At 40.9% G+C, this 10444-nt stretch overlaps 1 protein-coding gene across 6 annotated transcripts in view; it reads left to right on the top strand.

The window, feature by feature from the left end:
- The first annotated feature begins 569 nt into the window (after positions 1-569).
- The window catches only part of NCOA3 (nuclear receptor coactivator 3), a 122169-nt gene continuing 112294 nt past the window's right edge, over positions 570-10444 (top strand). For 5 of the 6 annotated variants that reach the window (XM_036825431.1, XM_036825433.1, XM_036825427.1 and 2 more), the window contains exon 1: positions 570-746. The gene's annotated coding sequence lies outside the window, so the exon portion shown is untranslated. Of the gene's footprint in view, positions 747-1318; positions 1336-10444 lie in introns of those variants that run through there. The other variant, XM_036825429.1, reaches the window with a different exon arrangement.

The raw sequence follows: 10444 nt of genomic DNA, 5'->3' as shown, positions 1-10444 counted from the left end.
AGTGATAGTGACTGGTGATTTGATCGCTTGGTTAAGGTGTTGTCTGCCAGATCGCCCCAGTGCAAAGCCAGCTGTTCCCCTTTGTAGGTGCTGTGTACTCCGTGGGTTGATATTATACTTTGGGACTGAATAAATAGTGAATAGACTATTGCCCAACAACCTTTCACCCAGTGATTTTAGCATCTAATGAACAGCCCCGCGGCTTCTGACCTTGTGCCTCAGTTTGCTCATTTGAACACTGAGTCTAATAGTGGTCCCTAAGGGACGCTTGTTTTGAGGATCAGTGCTTGGCACACAATAAACGCTCCATAAATGTTAGATATTACTGGACAAAAACAAGTATGAAAAAATTAAGGGCAAGACTAGGGTTGCACTCCAGTTCCCCTGACCCCGCCGCGGGCCCCAGGTGGTAAGTGAGCGAAAGCAGCCCCAGGGTCCACTCGGCCACGCCCTCGCGCCACGGAAGCCTGACCGGGCGGGACCACCCAGCGCCCCGGCCGCGCAAGGCCCCCTGGGACCGGTAGTGCTGGGCGTGGCCACGAGACTACATATCCCGGCGGCCCCCGCGCCTCGGCTCCCGCGGCTACTGCCTCAGCTCCTCCACAGCAACGGCGGCGGCCGCGGCTGCTGAGTCGGTGGCGGCGGCGGCGGTGGCGGTGGCGGCGGCGGCGCAGCGGCTGCTGGCTGAGCGCTGAGCGGCGAGTTTCCGATTTAAAGCTGAGCTGCGAGGAAAATGGCGGCGGGCGGTGAGTGGAGATAAAGGAAGAGCGGCGGCGGGCAAGGGGGTGGAGTGCGAGGCGGAGGGAAGAGGGCGAGTCTCCCGGGCTGCGGCGAGCCGGCGGCTCCGGCTCCGCCGAGGCGCTGCGGGGCGCGCCGTGCGGGGGGCGCGCGGAGATAGTTTCGGGGTGTCGGGGCCGCGCCGCTTCCCCGCAGCCTGGGGGCGGCCCGCGGCCGGAGGAGGGGTGTCGAGGTTAGGCGGCAGCTGGCTTGGGAGTGTGAGGGGGTCCCCGCGTGGAGGGGTCACCCCGAGGAGTTTTGGGGGGGACCGCGGGGGTCCACTTTTCCCTCCTGTCCCTAAAGTTTTATCCTCCCGCAGCCCTCGGGGTGCTTTTGAAAGCTCCCCGCGACCCCTTCTCCCGCTGCCTCGGCGTCTCGTAGTTATTCGGAAGAATCAGGGGGAGGGGGAGGCCGCACAGACCCCCCCACTCACCCCCAGCCCAGCCTCCAAGTCGTACTGAGAATCGGGTTGGATTTTGTTGCCGTGTTTCCTCCTGCACTTGGGCATTTTAAATATTTTAACACGAATTATCTGCGGGATTTCCATTTTGGGCACGGGTAAGTTCTCAGCAGTTTTTCTCAGTAAAAAGGCATTTTGCTACCTCGGGTGTGAAGGCTGGGAAATGGCAAGTGGAAGTTAGTGAATTAAATTTGGGATTGGGCTGTCTTTATTATTACTCTTTTTTTCTTTTCTCCATCTCTAATCTTCTTAGGTACATTGATTCAGTTTGTGATGGTTTAAGTAGTTTGTCTTGCACATGCTTTAGAAAAACAACCCACGAGTAGTTGGAGGGCTTAGTTGCTTCCTAGGCAGTTTGAGGGCACTCAGGGTGGAAAAGTTAACCAAAAGAGCAGCTGTGAGAGGCAGAGAGCATCGTCTCGAAATCTCACTAGCAGGAGGAGTTCGGGCTTCTCAAATGGAAAGACACGAAAGGTCTGAAATTCTCTCGAAGTCGGAACTTTTTTTTTTTCTCTCCCCTTCCCGAATGTGAAGACTTCCTTCTTGCACTTTTTGAGCAGCAGCGCTTCAAAGCCAACCTGTTTTTGTTATTAAGCCCGTACCGTAAAGAAACAGGAAGGCGAGTACCAGCTGTCTTGCAGCGGTTTGAAATGGAGTTGAATGAGATGAGTGAGAGTGCTAGTAGTATTGAGTGAGATTGCTGCATCTCCTTGATTCAGACGCCTGGTCTCGGATCCACCTAACTGGTCCCTGGCTGCAGGAACGCATCAGTATTTGTTGCAGCAGGTTATTTAGAGGATGATGGAAAAAAAAAAAATCGTAAGTCTTGTGATTGCCGCATAAACCAAAATGTTAAATGGAAATGTGTAAGTTTGTGTTCTTGAAAACAAATTCAGTTTATTGCTTGTTAGTTTAGGATAGGTTATACCCGATATAACTGGTCTAGGGACAACTGGGCGGGTACAAAAAGAAAACCGAGCCTCTGTCCTACCCTAAACCCTCCAGTTCCCATTCCCAGGAGGCAACGACTGTTAATGGTTTCTAGAGTATTCTTGGTTTTTGGAATAATTAAAGAATTTTCATTCGAAACACACCCCTGTTGGCTACCAAAAGCAGGGAAAAAGAACGAACCAAAGAAAGGGAAGATGGGGTGGGAATACTGCTTTCTCTTTACTGTCTTCAACAATTGTTGATGGCGATTAGAAAAGCTCTTCCAAACTTACTGCTTATGTTGCCTTATCTGTTAGCACCCTTAAGGAAATAACAATCTGTCGGGCTTTAGGGTGAAGAACCCTGCCAGGGTTCATTGTTTGTATGTAAGATGAAGCCTCTGTAACATGTAAAATGATATTGAACACTATAGCTTCTGTTACTGGAGGTTGCTTCAGGTTCTGCATTTAAATGAGCAGTAATCTAGATTGCGATCCTAAATTATAGGGGAATTTTATGTATCGATAGAAATGACTTAACTGTCTAATCAGCATTAAAAAAAAAAGGGCATAGCTTCTGGTATATATTAGTACATTTTGGACATGAGGATTGTGGACTAAGTGGGAAGCTGTGATGTTTCTAGAGCAGTTATAGGAAATGTTTTTACCATAAAATATTCCTTCACTACAGAGGCTTTGAAAATGCATAACAACCGTAGCATAATTAACAGGATTAAAAAAAAATGTTTTAGAATGGTGGTTTTAAATTTATCAGCACTGTTCATTAAAAAAAATTCAGTGATATTAAAGATTAGGGGATTAGGGATTATATTAAATATATTTTGAAAGTGAGTATGCTGTGTTTTCCCCATATAGAAATTATTTCTATACATTGCCACCCCCCACCCCCAAGCAGATAAATTAGAATTCATTCAATAAAGAGTGAACGTTCTGTTGGACCCTGGACCCTTTTTCTAGGAGACATGTAAATAAAAAATAGTTTCTGAAATGATTACTTACCAATGCCTTCTTGATTGGTCATTTGAAGTAAACTTTCTTACTATGTCAGGGACATATTAAAGATAAAAAGGTTTATTTTTCTTTTAAGTTCAGTCCTTTGAGCATTAGTAGTATGATTCTATATAGAATAGTTCCTTTTAACTTGAAGACTAGTAGGTTTTTGAGAAGTCTTCTAAAAGAATGACTTATATTTTAGTTTGGACAATAGGGTAAGATAAAAAACCCAAACTACTATTGTACTATCCCTAATTGGTGTTAAAATAAACGGCTTTAGGGTTTCTTTCTACAATTTTTTTAGACTACATAATTTCAAACCTTGGCCAGAGGATGTGGACTACTTTTGAAAACTTTTAATTTGTTGCAAGTTTAGAATGAATATAGCCTCCAGTGACCGTCTACACAGCCAGGTGACCACAATTTAACACAATTGTTACTCTTTAAATGCTACCTAGGACTAGAAAAACAAGAGTTGTTGATCATGATTGAAGAGGAACTGGAGTTTCTCAAGGGTTAAACTAGGGAGTACCTTTTCCAGTTTGGTTTGAATTTACTATACTCTGTGGTGTAGAATATTCCTTTTTTGCATTATTGAGTGGTTAAAGCTCTGGGAGCAGGAAATTAGTATTGGAAATGTATGTTAACTTTTCTTTTTCCTCATAGTTCAACACTTTAAGGAAATAGGTGAGTGTATGTTAGTTTAGATTCTCAGGGATAGCATTGAGGTTGAGTGCTGCAGTAAAATGTAGGTGTTTTCTTTTATGAGTGCTTTTTGGGGTGGGAGAAGGGGATTACAAAATGAACCTTTTACAGTTCAGGTGGAGGAGGGGTTCGATTGTAATGAGGTTTATTCCTTCACTTTGTTAATGATAGCTAGGTAAATTCATTTGGCCCATTGGTTTTCTGACAGGGTTTCTGGGAGAAGATTATTTTGGGTTAAGGATGTAATTTATCTAGAGCCTAACCTTATTTTCAGCTCCCTAACAAATGATGGAATTGACTTGAATTTAATCGCCTTTCCCTTTCCTACCTTCTGGTGGAAAGTTGTTAAATGAACAGGAAAATTGCCAGAAGATACACAGCAGGAGTTGAAAGGAAGACCTGCAGTGTCTAGAAGGCTGATTTATCCACAAACCGGATAATCTTAGACTACATACTGCCAGTTCCCAACTTCGTCAGCATTAACTCAGTTTGGTAGGTTCTTCGGTCTAGGTCAGTTTACAGGGGGGCAGTAATAAAGGTTTATTTAACTACCTGTGTAGTAAACTTTGTGGCCTAGAGGAAAAGGAAAGAAGTCTGACCTAACTGGCAGAGGCTTTACCTATTTCAAAGAATGGTCTAAGAGCAAATGGACTAGTGTTTCCTGTTTGTCCCTTTTCCTATTTTTCATTAGGAACATCAGTGTCCTATTTTTTCTTTTCTGTTAATATTTTTTATTGATATGTTCTAGGAAAGAGTGACTTTACTGTTCACCTATGAAGGAATTCTTCAGAAATTTTTAATCTCTTTAGTTAGAGACTGCAAGTGAGGGTTATGAAACTTCACTTTTTGGAAAGTAGGCTGACTAGATTACTAAATTTAACCTCTTCATCATCCACATGATGAGAGAATATTGGCCTGGGTATCCCATAGTAATGGATAATCTACTGCTCCCTGCGGCTTTGCTTTTGGTAGCTATGGCAGCTGAGTAGGAGTGGTAGATGGATAGATGGGAAAGGACTGCAGAGGTCAGCATAATCCTCAATTAGGATAAGCCTCATGGTTAATTGAACGTTGAGTGTACAGGTTAAATCCCATTATAACAGACTCCAGGGGACTAGCTAAATTATTTTGTTGTACTGGGATTGAGCTTTATTGAATATTGTTTGAAATAAATTGGTCTTTTTGTTTTTGTTAGAGATGTGGGAAAAATTTTTATTTGTTGCTTATGGCAAACTGTTTATTGTAACAATTTGACAAGTTGTTACTCATGAGCCAGTGTGTTTCACCTTCATTTTTAATGCTTTTGCCTTTAAAAAGGAACCCACTGTGAGCTAAGCAGATAATTTATCCCCCATCCTCCCCCCATGTCTCTGTCTAGAGTAGCTCCATTAGTTTATCTCAACAACCAAATAAGTTTATTAGTAAGTACTACTGCCAAGATCCAAGTGTGGTCGTAGGAAATGGGAAATTCCCCAGGTTTCCAGGTGACTGCTGCTGGTCATTTTTTTCTGCCCATGAAAACTTTTAAAAATAAAATACACTTCATTTTAGTGTGAACTACTCTTTGTCAGTAATAATTAAGGTAACCCTTTTCTGTTCAGCTCAATGTGGTTTTAGACCTTTAGATTTCTATATGGTATTGTTAAAAAGAACGAGATGGTAATGTAATCTTTAAGATTCTTCCATATAAATGTGGAATTTTTCAGAAATAAGGTTAATAAACATATGAGAAAAATACTGTTCTTATGCTTGGCCAGAAATGCACTTTTTTCTTTCTGTCCTCTACTTTTAGATTGGTGTTTGTCAAACTTCAGGCATTTACATCCTACCTTCATATCTAAAGCTAACATTTTTAGTTTGCTTAGAGCATTTTGATTGGGTGCAGCAAGACATTTTTGAAGTCATTCTTTTAAATAGATGTCCCATGAAGGAGGGAAAATCTGAAAGAGGGAATTTCAAAGCAACCCAACCAGTGTTTTGAAAGTTCTCAAGTCTGAAGAATAATGACTGACTAGTAGGCAGGAAGCCTGCAGTTGTATTGTGGTATTGTTCCTCCATCTTGTGCATTTGAGAACTTGAGTACAAAAGAGGAGAAAGCTTGGGGAAGGGGAAGAAAGGGTTTTAACATACAAGAAAACGGGAGGGGGGAGACTTTTAGAGTAAATATTCTTTGCTCTTCTGTTTAAGTGAAATCTAAAACCAAGTAATTTTTACTTTGAGAGGAAATTTTATCAAAATCTAAGTGTCCAAAACCGACATTTTTATAAATGAGAGTTAATTGTTATTGGTGGAAAGAGCAGTGTGATCATATGCTCACAGTTTTAAAACAATTTTAATTAAAAAAAAAAACCCTACACGTGAAAACCTTTAAATATTTCCCCCTTTGTTACCTGAGCAGTATCATTTGTTAGCTTGTTATTTTGAAAAGAATAGTACCAGTGAAGAGTTTGAGAATAATTTGCAAGTTTGTACTCTGAGATTGCAAATCAACCTCTCTAGGTCTGCTTTTAAATTTATAACACAAAGAGGTGGAGTATATGATCTTACAAGGTTCCTTGTATTAGAAAATCCTATAAACTTAAAACGTCATATAGCTATGTAGAATGGCCTTAAACATTTTTTTTTGGTCAAATATTAAATGGATTGAGCAGTTTATGCCAGATAATGGTGTGAAGATGCAGGTTTCTGTGCTGACTCATGAGTTTGGGGACAGGATGACTTTGAGATCCTGACTTCACTATAGTAATATATGCTACAAGGGCAAAATTTGTGTGTGTGTGTGTGTGTGTTGGGGGCCGGGAGGGAGAGACTTTTCAACCTCTTCCTTCTGGTGTAAGAAAATGAAGTCATATTTTCTTTACTCTCAGTAAAGCTGTCATCAGTGAAATGGATTATTGAATTTAAGTCACTCTGTAGAGTAGCTACATCAGCTTGGTTTTGTTTCTAGATTGAAATTTGGCAACTGTATTTGAAAATACTTTAAGGATAACCCAGTTTTCTCTTAACCAGCTTGTGTCTAAATTTAGTCTACACACTCTCTGCTCCAACCAGACTCATCTCTCTCCTCTTTTACCTGCCGGGTGGTGGTTGTGTTTTATGACAGTACTTTCATCCCATCCGAGAGAGTTGGCTCCATTGCTGTCAGAGCAAATATTTGGCTGCATCTAGGAAAATCTAACTTCACTAAGTGAGCAAAATAACTCCACACACACATTGCATCTATTGGAGGGTCAGTGGTATCTTTTCGTATGAGACAGGACTATTACTATATTAAGTTTTACACATAATTTCACTGGGAACCAGTAACGTTAATTCAGGAAGCTACTTTCAAAGTGCATAACCACATCTAGAATGGTGGAAGCCTTAGGTGTATGGGCCCCAAATTAGGTGAACCTGAAACCATGAACTTGCCCAGGACCTTCAGTCTCCCTTTTTTTAACCATAGTACAAAATAGCTCCCACATGTGACTTCTAAAACTGACTTTCATTCCATTGTTCTCTTACCTATGAGGCCTTAAGCGTCAATCATTTTTTTTTTACAGCTTCAATCATCTTTAATTGGCTACTGCTTGGCTGCTGTCCACTCCGCCATAAACACACATACTTAATCAGTGTTTATTAAGCTTGTACTATTTAAGGCACTCTGAGAGTTAAAAAGGTTTTGACCTCCAAGTGCACACAATCAATCAGGTACTCACATCACTTCAGAACAAGGTAATCTGTTTTGCCTGTAAAGATCTTGGAGAAGTTCAGTGGAGGAAAGGGACCAGGTGATCAGGATGCAGGGCTTTGAAGAATGACTGTGATGTTATTATGGAGAGAGCACAGTTCCTCTTGGTGGGAAATCATTAGCAAGAGTGCAGAGATAAAACATTTCAAGACTTGATTATTTAAATATTCAGTTATGGGGGCTTCCCTGGTGGTGCAGTGGTTAAGAATCTGCCTGCCAATGCAGGGGACTCAGGTTCGAGCCCTGGTCCAGGAAGATCCCACATGCTGCAGAGCAACTGAGCCCATGCGCCACAACTACTGAGCCTGTGCTCTAGAGCGGGAGAGCCACAACTACTAAAGCCCACGTGCCTAGAGCCCGTGCTGCGCAACGAAGAGTAGCCCCCGCTCGCCGCAGCTAGAGAAAGCCTGCGCACAGCAACAAAGACCCAATGCAGCCAAAAATAAATAAATTAAAAAAAAGAATTTATATAAAAAAAAATTCAGTTATAGTATTGAATAAATGATTTTGCTTTTGTAGACTCCTATTGATACATTTTTCTTAAATATATTTTCATTCCAGTTTCTAAAAGTAGTCCAGACCCTTTATTTCTAGATTACTGTAATAGCTTTCCAGTTAGTCTCTGCCCTTTCCCTACTCCTATTCTTCTGCCAGTTTAAACTTTTTAAACATTTTGATCACATTTTTTGCTTAAAAATCTGCAGAGTACAATCCAAATTCCTTAACCTAATGTTCAGTTCTTATCACAGTCTTTTTTTTTTTTTTAAATCTTTCCCACTTTTGTTGCCCCTTGTTTCCAGTCATGCTGATTTTTTCTGCTCTTCTCCCTTGCTATCTAGTCTAGTCATAAGGCCCGGCTCAGATCCTGTCTCATATAAGTAAATTTCCCAGACTACCACAACTGAAAATATAATTCTTATTTCCTGATATGAATCTTAATTATCTCCTTCTGTGCATGAGTATTTATTTTTTTAAGGGAGTTTTAAATTTTTTATTTCATTTTATTATTTTTAAAATTTATTTATTTATTTATTTTTGGCTGCATTGGGTCTTAGTTGTTGCATGCGGGCTTTTCTTTACTTGTGGCGAGCGGGGGCTACTCTTTGTTGTGGTGCGTGGGCTTCTCATTGAGGTGGCTTCTCTTGTGGAGCATGGGCTCTAGGCACATGGGCTTCAGTAGTTGTGGCACGCGGCTCAGTAGTTGTGGTGCGTGGGCTTAGTTGCTCCGGGGCATGTGGGATCTTCCTGGACCAGGGCTCGAACCCGTGTCTCCTGCATTGACAGGCAGATTCATAACCACTGCGCCAGCAGGGAAGCCCAAGAGTCAGTATTTATTGATTGGTAGGACGGATTCAGTCAAATTGTCTATTCTTTGAGATAGGGACCATTAGTTTTATAAGCTTTTAAAATCCTTTTTTCAGTGATACTCACTTTAAGTCCCCCCCAAATGCTTGGTGTTTGAATGTGGAAGTTTCTAGAGTTCAACTCTCAAGTCAAACTTTCTACCTGGAAATCGAGATAAAATTAGAGTCCTAACGATTTGCTTGGGACTTATGTCTCCCTCGAAGAGTTGGCCCAGCTAAATCGTGTCTGGGCCTTAGAATACCACATTCTGATTTGCCACTTGCCCTAGGACAGAGCAGTCCTTCTGTAAGTTGCTCAAATGTTTTTATTCAGTACCACCGTTCTTCAAAGAATTGTGTAAAATGTTGTGGGCATTAAAATCTTTTTGTGATCTAGGAGTTTATAATCTAGTTGAGAACTGAGTATAATTGAAAAAACATATTTGCAGCAACATAAAGTGGTTCAGAAGTTCAGAGGAAGAAAAGGTCATTTTCAGCTGGGATTGTTAAGGAAACTTCATGGAGGAGATGGAGTAGATCTGAACGGAACTAATTGCTGCTTCTAATCTTCTCCCTTGTCCACTTCTTTTATTCTGTAGTGTTTACTTAACATAAAATTATAATGTTTTAAAAATTTCATTTAAAAATATATGTGAAAAAGTGAAAGTAAGGCTCCTGGTACCCCTAGGTCTTTGGTCATTATAGCTAAACCCCGCTGCCCCCCCCCCCCCCAAGGCTACTACTGTTAGAGGATAATTCTGTACGTGGGATTATGGATGTCTCTTTAGTTTCATTTTTTCTATTCTCTCCCCCTCCCTTTTTATTTTTAATTAACAAATGGGAGCTCCCACTATTTTTACTTAGCAAAAGAACTTGGAGAGTCTTCTATATCTCATATTTTGAAAAGGCTGTATAATATTCCCTTGTATGAATGGATATAATTTATTTAACCAGTTCCTCATTGCTGTTTCCAATCTTTTATTATTTTGAATGATACTACAGTGAACTATATGTAGATCTGTTTGCTGGTATGAGTATGTCTTAGTACAAAAATCTTGGCAATGAAATTTTTGAATCAAAAGAAACGTACATTTAAAACTTTAATACCTCTTACCCAGTTACCTCCAAAGAGGTTATACTAATGCTCTCACCTTTTGTCCATGAGAGTGACTGTTTCTCCTTTCTTATTTAATCCTTTAAAAGCTTGTCCTTTCATGTTGTTTGACTGCTTGAAGGCATGAAATCTTCTGTTGTTCTTTTGCAATTGAACTCCCATGGAGTTCCCGTAGCCTTTCATAATATGACTCTAATCTACATTTCCAGCATCATCTCCTTAATTCTATCTGTATATCTTATACTTTATTTTTATTATTATTATTATTATTATTTTGGCTGCGCCACATGGCTTGTGGGATCCAAGTTCCCTGACCAGGGATTGAACCCTGGCCCTCAGCAGTGAGAGCTCAGAGTCCTAACCACTGGACTG

This window comes from Balaenoptera musculus, chromosome 15 (assembly GCF_009873245.2).
Source record: "Balaenoptera musculus isolate JJ_BM4_2016_0621 chromosome 15, mBalMus1.pri.v3, whole genome shotgun sequence".
Taxonomy (NCBI): domain Eukaryota; kingdom Metazoa; phylum Chordata; class Mammalia; order Artiodactyla; family Balaenopteridae; genus Balaenoptera; species Balaenoptera musculus.
This window is presented reverse-complemented; position numbering and strand designations above follow the sequence as displayed.